At 39.7% G+C, this 15944-nt stretch overlaps 1 pseudogene; it reads right to left on the reverse strand.

The window, feature by feature from the left end:
• Positions 1 to 3046: 3046 nt before the first annotated feature.
• Positions 3047 to 3612, reverse strand: LOC122693184 (annotated as a pseudogene).
• Between the last annotated feature and the right edge of the window lie 12332 nt (positions 3613 to 15944).

Genomic DNA, 15944 nt, shown 5'->3' on the forward strand with positions numbered 1-15944 from the left:
TGTTTTCAATAGGGCACAAGAAGATAGTACATCTCCAAAATGAGGATTGATTATCATGAATAAGGAAAAATTTGAGGTCTGGAAAGATTGAGTGAAAATTAGAAATGTCTTTGGCATGTTCACCCCCGGCTGAAGGAATGACTGCCCTAAATTATACTGGAAAAAAAAATCAATTAGTGAAGCTGAAAAAAAAAACAAACCTTGAGAGTTCTCTCAAGACTCGTGTGAAAACAACAAATATTTGAAAATAATGAGAGAAAAGATAAGAAATAAGGAGTCCAACAGATGTAAGTATGCAAAATAGGAATTCCAGAGCAGGAAATGAAACCAGAAGAATGCAATTAAAAATTAAATGACAGAAATTTTTGAGCTAAAGAAATATTTGTTTGAAGCTTTAAAAAGGTTTACTAAGACTTCCTTGGTGGCCCAGTGGATAAGCATTCATCTGTCAGTGCAGGGGACACAGGTTCCACCTCTGCTCCAGGAAGAGTCCCCGTGCTGGGAAATAACTAAGCCTATGTGCCCCAACTTCTGAAGCCACGTTCTGGAGCCCAGGATCCACAGCTACTGTAGCCTCTGTGCTGCACCTACTGAAACCTGCATGCCTAGAGCCTGTGCTCTGCAACAAGAGAAGCCACTGCATGAAAAGTCCACTCACCCCAACGAAGAGCAGCCCCCACTCACCACCGCTAGAGAAAGCCCGCATGCAGCAACGAAGACCCAGGGCAACCAAAATAATAAATAATCTTTTAAAAAGGCTCACTAAAAACAAATGAAACACATGCCTAGGTATACTCAGGCAAAATTCTTGAATATTAAAGACAAAACAAGCTTTTTGCATGAATTGAAGCTTTTATTTATTTATTTATTTTTTATTAGTTGGAGACTAATTACTTTACAATATTGTAGTGGTTTTTGTCATACATTGACATGAATCAGCCATGGATTTACATGTATTCCCCATCCCGATCCCCCTCCCACCTCCCTCTCTACCCGATCCTTCTGGGTTTTCCCAGTGCACCAGGTCTGAGCACTTGTCTCATGCATCCAACCTGGGCTGGTGATCTGTTTCACCCTAGATATTATACATGTTTTGATGCTGATCTCTTGAAACATCCCACCCTCGCCTTCTCTCACAGAGTCCTATTTTTTATTTTTTTGAATTGAAGCTTTTAAAACACAGAAAAGTATGCATTCTAGAGAAGAACGCAAATCAAGCTGTTCTCTCTAAAGCTAAATGCCAATTATCAATGTTTACAGAACTTTGAGGATGGGTCAAAATTAAGAATTCAAGAATAGTAAAGACATAGCTTAAAAGAGTTAAAACTGAACAATAAAAGCATGGTTTTGAAGCATTCTGCAAATGTAAAAATATAATTCTTTAAGGAGAGGATTGATGTTGTAAACCACAACAGTAATAGGTTAATGAAAGATAGCATAAAAGCACTATGTTTTTTTCTTTTCGGGGATGAGATTAATATTTTATATTGCAGTATAGTTGATGCACGATACTATGTAAGTTACAGGTATGTAAGCTACAGGTATACAGGTATACACTGCACTGACTCACAATCTTAAAGCTTATACTCCATCTTTAGTTATAAAATATTGCCTGTGTTCCACATGTTGTCCAATATATCCTTGTAGTTTATTTTATACCTAATAGTTTGTACCTCTTGGTCCCCCTCACCACTTTTCTCCCTAAACTGGTAACCACTAGTTTGTTCTTTGTATCTGTAAGTCCGCTTCTTTCTCATTATAGTCATTAGCCTGTTCTACTTTAGATTCCATATATAAGTGATAGCATTCAGTCAGTCTCTCTCTGACTTATTTCATTTAGCATAATGCCCTCCAAGTCCATCCATATTGCTGCAAATGGCAAAATTTCATTCTTTCTTATGACCAAGTAGCATTTCATTGTATATATAAACCGCTTCTTCTTCTTCCTTTTTTAAGAGACAAAATCTGTTCCTGTCGAGCACCATGCATCACCTGGAAGCCACGCACTGTGAGGAGCGTGAGGCTGAGGTTCAGAGGATGAGAATACAGCACCCAAAAATACATCAGACCAGTGAGTCCTGCCAGGTGGAGAGGAGATCTCTGGGACTCACAGGGGTATCAGTGGAGGGTAGCACATCCCCTGATGTGAACTGCAGGGAGACCACAAGGCGTGCCAGGCCACCACAGCCACTGCCAGACCTCTCTGCTGGCTCCTGGCCTCCGATCACCGTGGGTTCCCGTGGGCGGTGCCCGGGTCGGTCCGCAGTCTCTTCTCCAGCACCGGGAACTCTTGGGACATGGATGGCCGTGCTGTGGTCAGCTGCTCAGTCGTGTCTGACTCTTTGAGACCCCATGGACTGTAGCTCGCCAGGCTACTCTGTCCATGGGGATTCTCCAGGCAAGAATACTGGAGGGGGTCGCCATGCCCTCCTCCAGGGGATCTTCTCAACCCAAGGATCGAACCCAGGTCTCCCGCACTGCAGGCAGACTCTTCACCCTCGGATCCACCAGAGAAGCCCTGGGACATGGATTATTTCTTCCAAATTCAGTAAAATACACATTGCAGTAAGAGCTCTACCGAGAATGGCTCTGTACTCTGGGAAGCTTCACAGCGTCTAAGCAGGGCCGACATTCGTGGGAGCAGCTAGGAGAATTCGCCTCCAATCACAGTCTGTAGCGGGGTTCTGAGTGCCAATCTGTGAACTGCCGCTGAGCACATCCTTAGCGACACCCGTGCAAGGACTAACTCTGAAGGGGAAAAGCAAGCTCAAGCCTCAATGCTGAGTTCATTACAACTTCTCGAGAATCTCATCAACAGCTCATGCAGTATAGTTTCAAAAAATAAACATGTTAAGGTAAGCAGATAACTCTTTAGAACCCCAAATATATTTTCTGGCTATATTTATGTGCAACTCTCTGTCTGCAATGGGTGGTCTGGAAGAGGCTCTTCATCAGGACAATGTGGTCACAGGACTCGGATGGCCCAGCCAGACTGAGAGGAGCTGAGGACTCGGGAGGAGGCTCCCTTCTGGTTGGAGACCAACTTCTAAGGCATATTCCAGGGCCCTGCAGTCCTCTCCCTGTATCCTCCGGTGTAGCGCTTCGTGTAGTCTTCCCCTTTATTCTGGAAGACCTCCTTGTCCCCCAAATGATGTACTGCAGCTTCTATATCCAGTGGATCACCAAAATTCAAAGCATCAGTAAACAAAGAGTTTAGTCCCCAAACAACATCCTTCAGCGTCCTTCTGGGGGCCCAGTCAGTGCCCTCAGACGTATCTCACGTTTCCCAGTGGAGTTGGGGTTGCCAGACTTGGGTCAAGCAGTTCACTTTGGGAGGCACCGTGTTGTATGCATCGAAACCTCAGCTTCAAACTGAAAATTTCCAACCTGTTAGTAACCCTTATCTGGGGTGAGAGCTGTAAAGAATGCAGCTTTCTTGGGTCAGAAAAATGCACTTTACACTTATAAGGTAAATCAGCTTCAAGTTCTGCAGGCTCTTGAACACACAGCCTGTCTGTCACAGAAACCCCCGAGTGGAGTCAGAGGCTGTGGCTGACTCCCAGGACCTTAGAGACTGTCCTCGCGCTTCAGGTTGCTTGCCAGCATCAGCATCACTGCTGTGTTTATCCTGGCCCTCTGAGACAGGCAAGGCAGGCCAGGGCCAGCCCCATGGTGGGCAGGTGACGTTGAGGGTCAGCCCCTCACCTGTACCACATCTTCTTTATCCTTTCATCTGTTGACAGACTTAAGTTGTTTTCATATCTTGGCAGTTATAAATAATGCTGCTGTGAACATTGGAGTGCATTTGTCTTTTTGAACTAGTGGTTTTTTTTTTTTTTTTGATATACACCCAGGAGTGGAATTGCTGGATCATATGGTAATTCTATTTTTATTTTTTTTAGTAATCTCCTTACTGTTTTCCACAGTGGCTGCACCAAAGTACATTCCTGCCAATAGTGTAACAAGGCTCCCTTTTTCCCATGTCCTTGCCAACATTTGTTATTTCTGTTCTTTTGGATGATAGCCATTCTGACAGGTGTGAGGTGATATCTCATTGAGGTTTTGATTTGCATTTCCTAGATGATTACTGAAGGTGAGCATCTTTTCATGTGCCTATTAGCCACCTGCATTTCCTCTTTGGAAAATGTCTATTCAGTTCTACTGCTCATTTTTCAACTGAGGTTTTTTTTTTTTTAATGTTGAGTTATATGAGCTGTTGGATATTAACCCTTATCAGTCATACGATTTGCAAATATTTTCTCCCATTCAGTAGGTTGTCTTTTTGCTTTGTCAATGTTTTTTTGTTCTTGATACTAATATATATAATCTGTATATTCAAAAACCTGAACGTTAGCAGAATTTTTTCACCTTTTCTGGTGTATAGAATGTATGTCTTCTGTTTTAGTTATCCATTGCTGCTTAACAAACCACCCCAAAGCTTAGTGGCTTGAAGCAACAACCAGTATTTGTTTTGCTTGTGTATCTGCAACTTAAGCAGGACTCAGTAAAACCAGCTCACCTATGCTCCATGCAGTGTTTGCTGGGGCAACTCAACGGAGTATGGGAAGGGTGGGTTAGAGGATCTACTTTCAAGATGATGCACTTGCATGACTGGCAAGCTAGTTTCACCTGCCTGCCAGCCAGGAATTCAGCCGCCAAGGCTTCTTGGGCTTCCTCACGTCATGGTGTCTAGAAACTGAGGCAAGCCTCCAGCGGAACCGGAAGCAGTATTCTCTCTGTGACCTGGTCCTGGGAGTTACAGAGCATCACTTCCGGGCGTGGGCAGAGGGCGCCCCGGCTTACAATGAGGGGACATAGGCACTACCTCCCGATGGTGTGCTGTCACAGTCACGTCATAGGAGCCTATGTGGGATGAGAGATATTGTCGTGGCCGTTTTTTAGAAAATACAATTTCTTAAATTACTAAAGGGGAGAAAGTATTTCAAAATCTCCCTATATAAGGCCTTATTTAACTTTGTAGTTATGAGAAATGGCTAGAATTAGAAAGATTTGAATTTGAATCATCACTGTAGTACTTACTTTCTCTGCATCTATGGACATTTCACTTAGTCTTTTAAAAACTATTTGTTAAAGAGAAATACTGATATACAATGCATAGAGTTTGTACCTGACTCATATTAAATAGTCAATAAATGATCATTTCTAAAAAACAAGGATGACTGGGATATCACTGTTTATATTGTTCCAGAAGTTCTAGCCCAGTGATTTTCAAGTTTAGTTTTGAGAGTGGAACCCTTTTCCCCTCATAACTCTTTTGCAAAGCAATTAGAAAACCAAAAAAAAGCTTAGTTCTTATTTTTGAGGCAAGATTGGGGGTCTGGAGCTCTCCCTGCTGGTTTATTCTATTTCCCATGATGGAGCTGGAGGCATCTCCTCAGATGTTTCAGTCTATATGATAACATGGGAAAGGAAAATAATTGGTATAGTTTGGATAAGCTATGAAGCATTTATCTTCCCCACTCCTGACAATACGATTGTCTATGTAGAAAACTGAGAACAATTTAAAAACTAACGGAACTGACAAAATAATGTATTATACAATTCATATTCATATATATACACATGTGAATATATAGGAGGATCGAAAGAATTCTTATATTAATTCACTCAGCAGATATTTATGTGTGAAAGTGAGAGTTGCTCACTTGTGTCGGACTCTTTGTGACCCCATGGACTACACAGTCCATGGAATTCTCCAGGCCAGAATACTGGAGTGGGTGGCTGTTCCCTTCTTCAGGGGAACTTCCCAACCCAGGGACTGAACCCAGGTCTCCACATTGCAGGCAGATTCTTTACCAGCTGAGCCAGCAGGGAAGCCCTATTTATGTGCAGGTATGTGCTTATAACTGGGGATGCAGTGGTGGAAAGGATGGACAGGTCTCTGCTGTTGGGCTTATGCTCTGATGGAGAAGGCATGTGTTCAACTAACTACAGGTAAATATTTTTGGAGAGTGAATAGCACTTATTTGTTTACTTTTCATTGCTTTTCTACTCTCCTCACTGAGGGAGTAAATTTTGTATAGGAAAAAAGGTAAATGGCTGAGATAACAAATAAAAGAGGCTGAGGAGGAGTCTCTAGAAGGAAGATTTAGGCTGAAATCCAAAAGATAGGAATGAGTGAAGAGTGTCGGGAGAGCAGCTGAGGCAGAGAAAAGAGTGAGGGCCACATTTCTGAGGTGAGGAGACACTTGGTATAACTGGAAACTAAAGAACAGCAGACTGTGGCCCAGTGACTTAAGGGAGGGTGGAGAAGATGGGGATGGAGGCACAGGAAGGGCCAATCAGATGGCAGAGGACTCTACAGGCCAGGGGAAGAAATGTTAATGGTATTTACTGCACCCTGAAGCCGAGGAATGGTTACCAGGAGGCCAGGGGGTCGGGTGGGATCACAGGATGACTGGGCACTTTAATATAGTTCTCTGTGCCTCTGTGTCAGGAGTGGACTCCGGCAGGGAGACCATCAGCAGGTCACTAGGACATCAGGAGAAGTCGTGTGGCTTTGGCGAGGTGAAAAGTGCAGATAGCAAGAAGTGGAAAGATCCCAGCTCACATGTGGGAAGTACAAATGGCAAAAACTTGAAAAATCATACTTTGGTTTTGAAGGAAAGAGAGTAGTATCATTGTAAGGTTTCTTAACTTCCAAAGAAATCTGATCTACCCTCATGGACATGTAATCCTAGTGAGAGAGTGAGCAGAGAGGACCTGAATAAAACCTTTTCCAGGTGGAAATGGTCTAAATTAAGTTGGTAGAAGTTATGAAGAACATGGTCTACAATCCCAGTCAGGCTTTAGATTCCAAACTTGAGTGTCTACTCTGAGGGAAGTTTCAAGGCACCAGTTTTTATGCCGATTAATATGAGAGTGTGGCTTTTCAGTCTGGGGATCACAACTGAAGTGAAACCCTAGACTTGGCCTGAAACATCCCCTGTGGTGATTAGTCAGGCCAACGGAAGGGACTTTGTAATACAATACTTCCAACTAGTCTCTGAATTCCCTTACTGGAAGGAAGATGGCACGTAAGTTTATTCTCTGATCCCTTTCAGGAGTCAAACAGATCTAGTTTTTTGAACTATCACTTACATTTAATAAAGTTCACATAAGTTATTTATTTTAACAAGCAAAACTATAAACTCCCTTTCCTAGCAGCTGATTTGTGTACATTATGTTTATATTAGCAGGTGGAATACACTAGGGACCCTTGGTCTTCACTGGGTCGGTGACAACGTGATTTGACAAACTGGATAATCGAGTTGTTATTCAAGGTATTACCTCTTTATACTTCAATTTTCTCATCTATAGCAGTGGTGGACTAGATAATATGTAACATACACAAACTACTTTCTGTAATAAGTTGTGTTCTTGTGAACAGCAAGCTAAAGATAAGAATTTGCATCTCATGCATCTTTGTACCCTATAATAGCTGTTATAGCCATGAAAGCATAAAATCTCATGTTGCTGTTCTTGTTTAGTTACTCAGTTATGTCTGACCCATTGCAACCCCATGGACTGTAGCCCACTAGCCTCCTCTGTCCATGGGATTCTCCAGGCAAGAATACTGGAGTGGGTAGCCATTCCCTCCAGGGGATCAGTACTTAAGGAGAATTCTTATTTATTTATTATTGAATTTTATTATTTTATCTTTTAATGTAGCCACTTCGATAAATATTGATCAATAAACATCTATAAAAAATGAGTATGCAAATAAGTAAAAGAATAAACTAAGGGTGATATCTAAATTCTTCTTCAGTATTAAATTTTATAGTTTTACAGCTATGATTCATTACAGTCTTTTAGGCATAAAAATGCTTGCAGATCTAATTGGACTAGAAGTTATGTTCTCTGCTTCACATCTATAGATCCCATATCAGTAACGAGTGACCTAGAGACGAGAAATAGGTTCTAGAATTGAACAGAACTGGCTCCAAACCTCAGCTCTGCCTCTGACCTACTCATGTGAACTTGGACAAGTTTCTTTATTTTTCTAAACTTCAGTTTCTTCATGTAAAATCTGGAGAGTGTAATAGATTTTAAAACTGGTATTGTAAAGATTAAACAAAAACCCTTAACACAGTTTCTGTTACAACAGGTATTCAGCAGACTTAATCTACTCTTAACCAATGAACAGATTACTACGATAGGAGCTCTGGAGCCTGACAACAGGCTCATCACTGTACTTGGCTACTTCTTTGCCCTAGCAAGATAAAACTCTTGAGTATTTGAGTAGGAGCAGACATTCAACGTTACAAGTTGAATAGAATAAAACAAATTTGATTTGGATGGCCTTTGAAACAGATTAACATCAGCTCAGCTATAGAAGTTAGAATTAACCACTGAGAAACCTGTATGCAGGTCAAGAAGCAACAGTAAGAACCTTATATGAAACAACTGACTGGTTAAAAATTGTGAAAGGAGTATGACAAGCCTGTTCATTGTCACCCTGTTTATTTAACTTATATGCAGAGCACATCTTGTGAAATGCCGGACTGGATGAGTTACAAGCTGGAATCAAGATCGCTAGAGAAATATCAGCAGCCTCAGATATGCAGATGATACCACTCTAATGGCAGAAAGAGAAGAACTAAAGAGCCTCTTGATGAGGGTGAAAGAGGAGAGTGAAAAATCCAGCTTAAAACTCAGTATTAAAAAAAATAAGATCTTGGCATCAGATCCCATTACTTCATGGCAAATAGAAGGGGAAAAAGTGGAAGAAGTGACAGATTTCCTCTTCCTGGGCTCTAAACTCACTGCAGATGCTGACTGCAGCCATGAAATTAGAAGCCCATTGCTTCTTGGCAGGAAAACTATGAAAAACCTAGACACTGTATTAAAAAGCAAAGACATCACTTTGCCAACAAAGGTCCATATAGTCAAGGCTATGATTTTTTCTGGTAGTCATGTACGGATGTGAGTTGGACCATATAGAAGGCAGAGTGCCTTCAAAGGAATTCAAAAGAATTGGTGCTTTTGAACTCTGGCACTTGAGAAGAACCTTGAGAGTCCCTTGGACAGCAAGGAAATCAAGCCAGTCAATCCTAAAGGAAATCAACCTTGACTACTCACTGGAAGGAGTGATGCTGAAGCTGAAGTTCCAATACTTTGGCCATCTGATGCAACCAGCTGACTCACTGGAAGAGACCCTGATGCTGGGAAAGATTGAAAGGAGAAGGAGAAGAGGGCAATATAGGATGAGCTGGTTGGATGGCATCACTGATTCAATGGGCGTGACCTTGGTCAAACTCTGGGAGATGGTGAGGGACTGGGAGGCCTGGCTTGCCACAGTCCATAGAGTTGCAAAGAGTTGGACATGACTTGGTGACTGAACACACTCTGAGGTAACATGCTTCATAAGTGTTTACTTTCACTTTACAGAATGCTTTCATTTGTATTATTATATTTATATTACTGTTATGTAATCAAGTTTAAAAAATTGAAGTGACTTGCCTGATTCTTAAAGACTAGAATCCAGATTTTTAAATTGCAAAGCTAGTTTTCATGACCATGACTCTGTCTTGGAAATCCACAAACCAAATTAGTACTGTGAAAAATGTCCCAAGGAAAGTAGTTCTGATCTTTACACAGATGTTTTTGTCTATGATATAATACATTTCATTAACTTTTCAGTTGCTTGGTGCCTAATACCTTTTATTAGTGAATAAGAACACATATTCCTTTAGTCTCCCACCTAAAAATAAAACCAAGAACACTGATCAATCACAATAGGTAAAGGCTAACTTTGTTCCCTGTGCATAGTTAGGCATTGGTGAACATTCATTATTCATTCATTTTTCATAGTATCTCAGAATGGTGTTTTTCTTTTTCTTCTGCTATTATTAATGACAATTATAGTATCATAACTTTATTGGAATTATTTCTTTTATTTGTTTAAATTGCACAAATTTCAAATATACAGAAGTGTTCAGTTCAGTTCAGTTGCTCAATCATGTCCAACTCTTTGAAACTGCATGGACTGCAGCACACCAGGCTTCCCTGTCCATCACCAACTCCTGGAGCTTGCTCAAACTCATGTCTATTGAGTCAGTGATGGCATCCAACCATCCCATCCTCTGTTATCCCCTTGTCTTCCTGCCTTCAATCTTTCCCAGCATCAGGGTCTTTTCTAAGGAGTCAGCTTTTCGCATCAGGTGGCCAATGTATTGGAGCTTCAGCTTCTGCATCAGTCCTTCCAATGATTTTTCAGGACTGATTTCCTTTAGGATTGACTGGTTTGATCTCCTTGCAGTCCAAGGGAATCTCAAGTTCTCCAACACCACAGTTCAAAATCATCAGTTCTTCTCCTTTCTTTATTGTCTTCATATGGTCTTCATCAGCTTTCTTTATGGTCCAACTCTCACATCCATGCATGATTACTGGAAAAACCAATAATGGAAAAACCATAGCTTTGACCAGATGGACATTTGTTGGCAAAGTAATGTCTCTGCTTTTAATATGCTGTCTAGGTTTGTCATAGCTTTTTTCCAAGGAGCAAGTGTCTTTTTAATTTCGTGGCTACAGTCACCATCTGCAGTGATTTTGGAGCCCAAGAAAAGAAAGTCTGTCACTGTTTCCATTGTTTCCCCATCTATTTGCCATGAAGTGATGGGACCGGATGTCATGATCTTCATTTTTTGAATGTTGAGTTTTAAGCCAACTTTTCCACTCTCCTCTTTTACTTTTATCAAGAGGCTGTTCAGTTCCTCTTCACTTTCTGCCACAAGGGTGGTATCATCTGATATCTGAGGTTATTGATATTTCAGCAGGCAGTCTTGATTCCAGTTTGTGCTTCATTCATCCCAGAATTTCACAAGATGTATTCTGCATATAAGTTAAGTAATCAGGATGGCAATATAAAGTCTTGAAGTATTCCTTTCCCAATTTGGAACCAGTCTGTTGTTTCATGTTTGGTTCTAACTGTTGCTTTTTGACCTGCATACAGATTTCTCAGGAGGCAGGTAAGGTGGTCTGGTATTCCCATCTGTTTCAGAATTTTCCACAGTTTGTTGTGATCCACACAGTCAAAGGCTTTAGTGTAGTCAATGAAGCAGAAATAGATATTTTTTCTGGAACTCTCTTGCTTTTTCTATGATCCAATAGATGTTGGCAATTTTATCTCTGGTTCCTCTGCCTTTTCTAAATCATGCTTGAACATTTGGAAGTACTCAATTCATGTATTGTTGATTCTTCACATATGTGAAGTTCTCAATTCACGCACCTAGCTTAGAGAATTTTGAGAATTACTGTTAAGTGTAGAGGATAACATTCTTGAATCCATCATCCAGCATACATATTAATATTGTTCCTTATTTGCCTCATAATTTTTTAAAGAAATAAAATGTTACAGTTATTGTTGAAGTTAACAGTATCCTTCTCATTCACATTCACAGTTTTCAGGGCAAATTTATGGTCTGTAAACACTATTAAGTATCTTACTGTTTACATCCTTCTATAACTTGTTATTTATTCATCAGTATTTTCATGATTTGTCCATGATTTACAGATTTTTTCCCTTAATTTAAAAAGATATATAATGAATAAACCACAATTTATTTATTGATTTTCTGGTTGGTAGATCGTCATTATGTTTTATCAACATTTTTTTTTCTTTTTGCCATTAAAACAATGTGAATTTTTTATGCAATATTAACAGTTCTCTCAAGTATACTACCACTCCAGTACTCTTGCCTGGAAAATCCCATAGACGGAGGAGCCTGGAAGGCTGCGGTCCATGGGGTCACTGAAGGTTGGACACGACTGAGCGACTTCACTTTCACTTTCCACTTTCATGCATTGGAGAAGGAAATGGCAACCCACTCCAGTGTTCTTGTCTGGAGAATCCCAGGGATGGGGGAGCCTTGTGGGCTGCCGTCTATGGGGTCGCACAGAGTTGGACATGACTGAAGTGACTTAGCCCTAGCAGTAGCAGCAAGTATACTAATAGGAATGCAACTGCTGGACATACAGTATGTGTAATCCTCACATTTAATTGACCTTTTCAATTTGTGTTTCATACTATCAGTTACATTTTAACCAGAACACTTTGTCAGAGCTATCGTTTCCCTCTATATTCACCACCTAATTTTTTAGTTTTTGACAATTTAATGTAAACTATTAATGATGTACTTTATTTTGCATTTCTCCAGTTGCTATGGAAACTTAGCCGCTTTTAATGTGTCCTTATGCTGTGTGGGTTTTCTCCCTGTTCACATTTCCAATTTTGTTATTTCGGGTTTTTTCACTGATTCCTAGTTCTGCATATATTATCAATATTGATCCTTGATTGGCTTTGTGAGTAACAAATGTCTTCTACCAATTTATATGTTGGGTTTTGATTTATGTGTAGTATACAACTGAACAGGAATTCCTGTGTTTTAATGTAAACAATAGTCAGTCAAGAGTAAGTGCAGGAAAGAAGAAGTTTCTATTTATTTTAAGCACAAAGGAATTTGATGCAGGGGATTAACTGCTGGTTAAGTCCCTAGAATAAGTGTGTGTTTGTTTTGTTTTGTTTTCAAATATATGGGGTGGGGGTGGGAAGAGATGGGCTACTTTTGTTTCCTTTTTCTTCCCTTCTTTTGTCTTTTACATTGTCACCAGAGAATGATATAGAGTGTTTCCATTTGGTTGAAAATATCCTTTGTGACTTAGGGAATCATCAACTTTAATGAATATTTTATGAGAGTTTGTAAGTAATGTGTGTTCTATTTATTGGCTATGAGGTTCTATAAATACCCTTTATATCAAGTATATAAACTGTATGCTCAAGCCTTTCATATCTTTACAAATTTTTTGTCTATTTGATCAGTCTGTTTCCTAGAAAAGAAAGAGCCTTTAGAATGTCCCACTGTGATTGTGAGGTTGCCAATTTCTCCTCGTACAGTGGCCCTTCATATCCATGAGTTTCCTTGATTTCAATTAACCTCACATTGAAAACATAAAAAAATTCCAGAAAGTATCAAAAAGAAAAAATTGAAAATGCTAAACACAGGCAGCTCTTTCTGTAGCATTTACATCGTATTAGGCATTACAAGTAAACTAAAGATAACTTAAGGTATATGTGTGGATGTGCATAGGTTATACGCAAATAGTATACCATTTCATGTAAGGGATGTGGGTATCTGCGGGTTTTGGTATCTTTAAGGGTCCTAGACTCAATCCCCCAGATACTGAGGGAAGACTGTACTGGTGACATTTTCCCCTTATGTATTTGAGATTATACTGTGAAATGAATATAAATTTAGGCATTCAGAACTTCTGAAAAGTTCTGTCCTTTAACTTTTAACTCATGAACTTCTTTTTTTCTTGCCTTAAAGCCTGTTTTGTCTGATATTTTTATAGCCACATCAGTTTTCTTTAGTTTGAGGCTAACATGTATTTTTTTTCATAACATTACCTCTACATCTTCTGTGTAATTTATTTTAGTTATATCTCACATAAACATACAGATGGGTTTTCTCAAAATTTGTATTTTGAATAATTTCATGTATATAAAATATTTGAAGGAATAGAATAAGAAATATCACTACCTTTACCTAAATTTATCAGTTGTTTTTATCACCTTTACATTTTATTTATAGTTACACAATTTTAACAAAAGTTGCAATTATATGCTACTTTACTCTGAATTGAATGATTTATACAATATGTCACATATTGCATTATATTTATAATATGATATATATATTACACATACATCTGCACATGAACTCATCACTTCAGTTCAGTTCAGTCGCTCAGTTGTGTCTGACTCTTTGCGACCGCATGGACTGCAGCACGCCAGGCTTCCCTGTCCATCACCAACTCTTTACTCAAATTCATGTACATTGAGTTGGTGACGCCATCCAACCATTTTAGCCTCTGTCGTTCCCTTCTCTTCTCGCCTTCAATCTTTCCCAGCATCAGTGTCTTTTCAAATGAGTCAGTTCTTCCAATCAGGTGGCCAAAGTATTGGGGTTTCAGCTTCAACATCAGTCCTTCCAGTGAACATTCAGTACTGATTTCCTTTAGGATGGACTGGTTGGATCTCCGTGCAGTCCAGGGGATACTCAAGAGTCTTCTCCAACATCACAGCTCAAAAGCATCAATTCTTTGGCACTTAGCATTCTTTATAGTACAACTCTTACATCCATACATGACTACTGGAAAAACCATAGCCTTGACTAGATGGACCTTCATCAGCAAAGCAATGTCTCTGCTTTTTAATGTGCTATCTAGGTTGGTCATAACTTTTCTTCCAAGGAGCAAGCATCTTTTAATTTCATGGCTGCAGTCACCATCTGCAGTGATTTTGGAGCCCAAAAAGATAAAATCTGCCACCGTTTCTACTGTTTCCCCATCTATTTGCCATGAAGTGATGGGACTGGATGCCATGATCTTAGTTTTCTGAATGTTGAGCTTTAAGCCAACTTTTTCACTCTCCTCTTTCACTTTCATCAAGAGGCTCTTTAGTTCTTCTTCACTTTCTGCCATAAGGGTGATGTCATCTGCATATCTGAGGTTATTGATATTTCTCCCAGCAATCTTGATTCCAGTTTGTGCTTCCTCCAGCCCAGCGTTTCTCATGATGTACTCTGCATATAAGTTAAATAAGCAGGATGACAGTTTACAGCCTTGACATACTGCTTTTCCTATCTGGAACCAGTCTGTTGTTCCATGTTCAGTTCTAACTGTTGCTTCCTGACCTGCATACAGGTTTCTCAAGAGGCAGGTCAGATGTTCTGGTATTCCCATCTCTTTCAGAATTTTCCACAGTTTATTGTGATCCACACAGTCAAAGGTTTTGGCATAGTCAATAAAGCAGAAGCAGATGTTTTTCTGGAACTCTCTTGCTTTTTCGATGATCCAGCGGATGTTGGCAATTTGATCTCTGGTTCCTCTGCCTTTTCTAAAACCAGCTTGAACATCTGGAAGTTCACGGTTCACGTATTGTTGAAGCCTGGCTTGGAGAATTTTGAGCATTACTTTGCTAGCATGTGAGATGAGTGCAGTTGTGAAGTTTGAGCATTCTTTGGCATTGCCTTTCTTAGGGATTGTAATGAACTCATACATATATATTAATCATTTAAAAGTGTATTGCATGTATACCCATGGCTGATTCATGTCATTATATGGCAAAAACCACTACAATATTGTAAATTAATTAGCCTCCAATTAAAATTAATTAATTAATTAAGAAAAGTGTATTGCTGAGTAGTAATTCATCAGTGGATATACCACAATTTGTTTTTATCAATTCACCCATTGAAGGACATTGTAATTGCTTCCAGTTTTTGGCTATTACAACTTAAGATGCTATGAACATTTACATCAATATGAGCAATGGTAGTTTTTTCTCTTGGAGAAATATCTGGGGATGGAATGGTTAGATTATATGATAGGTTGTATGTTTAACTATTTTTTTAAATTTATTTTAATTGGAGGCTAATTACAATATTGTAATGGTTTTTGCCATACATTGACATGGATCAGCCACGGGTGTACATGTGTCCCCCATCCTGAACCTCCCTCCCATCTCCCTCCCATCCCATCCCTCAGGGTCATCCCAGTGCACCAGCCCTGAGCACCCTGTCTCATGCATCAAACCTGGACTGGTGATCTGTTTCACATATGGTAATATACATGTTTCAATGCTATTCTCTCAAATCATCCCACCCTCGCCTTCTCCCACAGAGTCCAAAAGACTGTTCTTTATATCTGTGTCTCTTTTGCTGTCTCACATATAAGGTCATCATTACCATCTTTCTAAATTCCATATGTATGTGTTAATACACTGTATTGGTGTTTTTCTTTCTGACTTACTTCACTCAGTATAGTAGTCTCCAGTTTCATCCACCTCATTAGAGCTGATTCAAATGTATTCTTTTTAATAGCTGAGTAATATTCCATTGTGTATATGTACCACAGCTTTCTTATCAATTTGTCTGCCAGTG

The sequence above is a fragment of the Cervus elaphus genome, chromosome 5 (genome assembly GCF_910594005.1).
Source record: "Cervus elaphus chromosome 5, mCerEla1.1, whole genome shotgun sequence".
Taxonomy (NCBI): Eukaryota; Metazoa; Chordata; class Mammalia; order Artiodactyla; family Cervidae; genus Cervus; species Cervus elaphus.